This window comes from Delphinapterus leucas, chromosome 1, assembly GCF_059928025.1.
Source record: "Delphinapterus leucas isolate spDelLeu-1000000601 "Yukka" chromosome 1, BTC_Dleu_Yukka2, whole genome shotgun sequence".
Taxonomy (NCBI): domain Eukaryota; kingdom Metazoa; phylum Chordata; class Mammalia; order Artiodactyla; family Monodontidae; genus Delphinapterus; species Delphinapterus leucas.
The window spans coordinates 158,233,612-158,239,860 of record NC_143129.1 but is presented as its reverse complement, the minus strand read 5'-3'; the positions used below and the strand labels follow the sequence as shown (position 1 = coordinate 158,239,860).

The window sequence follows — 6,249 nt, the reverse complement described above, 5'->3', positions numbered from 1 at the left end:
GTCCCTGGGGGTCCCTGGCCCCAGGGACCTGAAAGCTGTGTATCCTAGGGAGAGGTGCCACTCAAGACCCAGAGATGGCTGTGGAAGTCCCTTTATCTAATGGAGCTGGGGATGATGCTTGGACGTCCCCATGACCACACTTAGCTAGCAAAGCTCTGGTGTTGGATCTTCTAACCATTGGTCAAAGCTGTAATGAGACCGAGTCTGTAGGCAGAGTGAAGGGATGCCTGAGTAGGAAGGGGGAGGAGCGTGGGGATGGGGGCGGGTAATGGGCAGTGATTATAACATGATTAGGTCCTCCTTGCAGATGGAGGCTGGGCTGAACTGGGAGTGGGGTTAGGAGGGGCTGCAAGCCCCCGCCCGGAGCTCCTCTCACTCTGCCTTTGAACAACGCTGAAGACAATTTGCTCACATGCTCTAGAGCACATTCTTGATACAGGGATGGGGGCTTTGCGGGGAAGTAGTGGTTTGGTATTGGCCAAGAGCCACATTAAGCCTGTATGAGGGCAACCACCACAGCCTTGGCATTGAGACTGCATAGGTCACAGTAGATCTGGCCAGTGCCCACAAAGACGATGGGTTTGCTTGTGATGTAGGTCATAGAAACAGCAGCTCCCACCTTGTCATCAATGGTATCAAATTTGGTAAGGACACCAAGGTGTCTGGGCCATAGAATGGTCAGCCAAGGCTCTGTTGAACTTGACCAGCTGGTCCACGGCCTCATTGCCTACTAAGTCCTCCCCCACAAACAGCACCAAGTCGGTGCATTGACAGTAATGAGCTTGGCTAGGGCAGTCATCAGAGGGGCATTGTCTTGCATGCCGCCAGCTGTGTCCACCAGCACCACATCAAAACCTTGGTTATGTGCAAAGGCAACGGCTTCCATGGTAATGCCAGCAGCATCCTTGCCATAGCCCTTCTCAAACAACTGCACCATGGTGTGGCTGCCGTGATTCTCGGGGGGGGGTGTAGGGCACTCAAATGCCGGGTGTGTGTCCACAGCTGCTCCACAGCCCCGGCACGAAATGTATCGCAGGCAGGAATGAGGACACTGAAGCCATTCCCTAACAGCCAGAAGGAAATCTTGGCAAGATTAATAGACTTCCCCATGTCATTCACACCACAGAAAGTGACCATGTAAGGGCGCTGATGGTGCTGGGCATCCATGATATCCTGGAGCATGTCCACACAGTGCTGTGGCTGCAGAATCTGCACCAGGGACTCTTGGAGAGCTTGCTTTGGAAGTCACCGTGCTGAACGTCCCCATCACCTTCCCTACCAGCTTGTTGGCCACAGATTCACAGAGTTGCATTGCAATGTCTGCTGCCACGTTCTTAGCGATGAGATGGTCACGCATCTTGTCCAGCACAGATTCCATATCTTCACGACTCAAGCTCTTGGAACCCTCAAGCCCCCTCAGCATCCCAAACATGCCACCCACGTTCCCCTTGGTAGCACTAGGTTTGATGGAGTTTTGAGCAGCCCCTTAGTCATCTGAGCTGCTGCAGTCCAGATCCTAAAGCTGCCTCCCAGACCCAGTCCCTCGAATCAAGTTGATGCCCTCGGCTGGGGCCACCTCAGGGGCTCCATTGGTGGTGGGAGTGCAATAGTCCAAGACTTCTCTGTTAGCAGAGCCACCCAGTGCCCACACCCCGGGCACTTTTTTGCCCTTCTCCTTGGAGCATTTGACTTACTGGACTTGCCGGACTTCTCCATACCCCTCTCATGCTTCTGAATGAACTCTTTTCACTTCCTGCGGATCAATTCCTGTTTGGAAAGTTCTATCCCGTTCTCAGGCCCCACTGGGAGACCTGACTTTTCTGCAGGGACTTCTTTGCTAGTAGCCAAAGGGCCATCAGAACCTTCCTTCTTGGTCCCCTTGTTTTGTTTTTTTTTTGCTGTTCTTGGCTTTTTCCTTAGGCTTTTCACCCTGTGTCTCAATCATGGACCTCACAGGTTTCTTGGCCTTTTCAGAATCTTCCAATTTCTTCATGGTTGTGGGAGCACGGATCTTACTGCTCTCCTCTGATTCACGAAGGAGCCGCAGAAAGTCATTCTGGCAATTGAAAGTGCCATTCAATAGACTTAAGGCACGTTGCTGTTGGATCTCAGTGCGGTGCTTGTCACAAAACAGCCGGTGCACAGCGTCTATCAACTTGCCTGCGTATGTCAGTGTTAGGATCTTCTGAAAACCTACCACAAACACCAGCTCAAACTGGTTGTCCAGTTTATACCTGAGCGTGAGTGCCTCATGGGTGAAGGAGTTGTTACCTCCCCTTTCCTGCCACAGTACCGAACGAATCAACGCATTAATGAGCCGGGTGCATGAGTCGCTCACGCCCTGGAAGCACCAGAGCACGAGCCGCCTTTGGAGAAAATGGTGAAGAGGTTGAGCGTGGCGGCAGCGGGAAAGGAACCGGGCTGGCGCCGGGAACTCAGGCCGAGATCGTCGTTGCTTCCTGCTGCGCCAAGCGCTGGACACGTCCCACCAGTGGCCCCGGACACCGGCTCCAATGGTATTGTTTTGTTAAGTTTCATTTTCCAATTGTTTCTTGCTAGTATGTATCGACAGAAATACATTTGTTTTGTATATTGATCTTGTATCCAGTAGCCTTTTTAAATTCACTTATTAATTCTATGAAACTTCCATATATTTAATTTAAAAAACATCTTCATCGATCTTAAAGTTCCAGCTGGTATTTTCATTATTTTAAAGCATCCCATTTATTGACCATCACCGCTTATCTTTCTGGCTCACTCTCTTAAATATCGTGAATCCATTAACTTTCTAACCTCTTCAGGACCTCCAGCCCATTGACCCTACCACCTTTTTATTGCCCTTCACCTTGCCTACTTAGCTCTTGGGGTCCATGGTCTCATCATTATCATTACTTTCTTGCTCTCGTTCCTCTAAATAGATCTTGCTTGGATACATTCCTGTTTAAATCCAAATCCCAGGCTCAACATGGTTGAGAAAAAGACACAACGATATTGGCTAGTTTCACTATAAATGGGCCTGTGATGCTACTCATTTCCCAAGTCCATTTGTTCTTCCACTCTTAACTGACTATCTCACACCCTCTGTCTTCTCAAACCTCCAAAGCCTCCTCTCCACCCTCACTCTCAAATGGTGATCTTCCTTCTTATTTCATTAGAAAAGCAATCAAAAGAGAACTTCTACATTCTACGACCAACACATCAACCTACCCACCAGTATCTGCACTCCTTTATTCGAGCGCATTCGTCATACAATAGTTTTATCTCTCTCTCTCTCACATCTTCCATTACTCCCTCTCTAATGATTCATTCTCAGCAGCTCACAAACAGGCCATGTTATCTCCTGTCTTAAAAACCAAATCAGGGCTTCCCTGGTGGCGCAGTGGATAAGAATCTGCCTGCCAATGCAGGGGATATGGGTTTGATCCCTGGTCTGGGAAGATCTCACATGCGGCGGAGCGACTAAGCCCATGTGCCACAACTACTGAGCCTGTGCTCAGGAGCCTGTGATCCACAACTACTGAAACCCGCGTGCCTAGAGACCATGATCCGCAACAAGAGAAGCCACTGCAATGAGAAGCCCCCGCTCGCCACAACTGGAGAAAACCCACGCACAGCAATGAAGACCCAACACAGCCAAAAAAAGAAAATAAAGAAAATAAAATCAAACCAAATCCCTCCTCTGACAGCACACTTTTTTCTAGGTAACGTCTCATTTTTCTAATCTACTTTATAGCAACACATCTCAAAAGATTGCCTTTATCCTCTCTCTCTACTTTGTCTACTCCCATTCTCTCTTGAACCCACTCCAGTCCACTTACCCTAGCTGCAGGGAGTGCTGTAACAGGGAGCAGAGAAAAGAGCAGTATCTAGAGAGAGGGGTGATTGGACTCTAATCCGGTCAGCCTTTGCCCCAACTATTACACCAAAACTGCTCTTGTCAAGGTCACAAATGACCTCCATGTTGCTAAGTCCAGCGGTCAGTTGCCCTCTTACTTGCTTATCTACAGCCCAGATGATCACTTCCTCCTTGAAACTCATTTGACCTCACAGGGACACTCTTCTCTCTTTGTTCTCTTTTTCCCTCTGGGGCTTTCTTCCCATCTTCCCAACCTCTACCTGAAGTGCCCAGGACCCAGTCTCAGACCTCTTCTCTTGTCTACACTTGGTTGATGGCTCTCAACCCTATCAGATCCAATACTCCCTTTTAATTTAATTTAATTTAGTTTTTAAATGTTTTATCATAAATAATGTCAAACATACAAACGAAAGTGGAGAGAATAGTACAATGTATTCCCATATATCTATTACCTGGGTTCAGTATTTAACAATACTTCTCCCCATTTGCTTTATCTATCCCTTTTTCTATTTTTCTTTGCAGAAGTCTGGGATTTGAAAGCAAATCCCCAGACACCAGTCATTTCACTCCTACCTACTTCAGTATGCATTTCTTTTTCTCTCTTTCTTTTGTAATTCAAGCAAGATCGGTATGCATTTTTTTCTTTTTTTTTTTTTGCTGTACGTGGGCCTCTCACCGCTGCAGCCTCTCCCACTGTGGAGCACAGGCTCCGGACGCGCAGGCTCAGCAGCCATGGCTCATGGGCCCAGCCGCTCTGCGGCACGCGGGATCCTCCTGGACCAGGGCACGAACTCACGTCCCCCGCATCGGCAGGCGGACCCCCAACCACTGCGCCACCAGGGAAGCCCCTGGTATGCATTTCTTAAAGACATGGGCCATTGTCTTGCAAAACCACAATGCCATGACCATACCTAACAGCATTTAAAATAGTTCTTTGGTATCATTTAATATCCAGTCCATAATTGCACTTTCCCTAATGTCTCAGATATGTGTTATTACAGTGGATTTGTTCAAACTTGGATCCAAACATGTCTCCACATTATATTTTGCTGCTGTATCCTTTCAACTTTATTCATTGCCAGCAGTCCTCCTCTTCCCTTTATTTTTCATATCATTGACTTATTGCAGAAACCAGCTCAATTGTCCTGTAGAATGTTCCACATTCTTGATTTATTCCTTTTTTATAACAAATCTTTTGTAATTTGCCCTTTACTGTCCTGAAATGAAATTGAGAAATAATGTAGCTACTGTATTAGTTAGGGTCTGGCAGGAAACAGATGGCACACTCAAGCCGAGTCCAATCAAGGCCAGTTTTATGAAGGGATTATTGACAAAGATTGGGCAAAGTTAAGGGAACCAACAAGAAATGAGGAAGCACTAGAGGATGTGTCTGCCATCCCTGGGCCTGAAGGACCAAGAGGAGGGAGTGGTATGTCCCTTTGGCTGAACCCCACAGGAAGCCACTGGGCAAGGGAGCTGGTTGATGTCATTTATGAAAGTTGGCCTCCTGGGGCAGGTAGCAGGGTGCAGTAGAGCAGAGAGTAGATTGGGTCGAGAGGGACAAATGAAGTATATCCCTCAAAGCAGTCTACACACATAATTTCAAAATAATGAATTGAATTTCCTGTATTACAAGGAAAAACAAGAGAAAACTAATGTATAAAGTATTATATATTTGAATATGCAAAAATTTTGCACAACTTCACCAGAAGCCCTAATGGAATCTTCAGATGCTTGCAGCCAGCCGTTCCTAGAATCACTGTGTCTGCCAAAGCTGCACATGCAGACTGATCCAGGAGAACTGGAGTGGCATCTCAAATACAGAGAGAAGCCATGTTGTTGATTTTCGAATCAAGACCAAGCACCCTCTTGCATCAATTACAGGGAAATGGCGTTCCTGGGAAACTTGGTGTATATTAAAACAATACCCCGAATACTCGGTGTTTATGTGGAGAATAGATTTAGGCTCTATGTTGAGATAAATAATAAACATATTTTTTACCAAATGAATGTCTGATAGAACATTTTAAATTAATTAATTTATTTATTTGCGGTACGCGAGCCTCTCACTGTTGTGGCCTCTCCCGTTGTGGAGCACAGGCTCCAGACGCGCAGGCCCAGCAGCCATGGCTCACGGGTCCAGCCGCTCCGCAGCATGTGGGATCTTCCCAGACCGGGGCACGAACCCGTGTCCCCTGTATTGGCAGGCGGACTCTCAACCACTGCGCCACCAGGGAAGCCCCTGATAGAACATTTGAAAATCATATGGAATGCGGGGCAATTTCTGTTATGCAGGACTGTCCCGTGCATTGCAGGATGCCGAGGAGCCCTGGCCCCACCCACTAAAGCCTCATAGTGCGCCCCACCCTAATCATGAATACATAACCTCCCCC

General features: G+C 47.6%; 1 pseudogene; it reads right to left on the bottom strand.

The window, feature by feature from the left end:
* Positions 1 to 118: 118 nt before the first annotated feature.
* On the bottom strand, positions 119 to 2,538 carry LOC111175462 (signal recognition particle receptor subunit alpha pseudogene; annotated as a pseudogene).
* Positions 2,539 to 6,249: the final 3,711 nt, after the last annotated feature.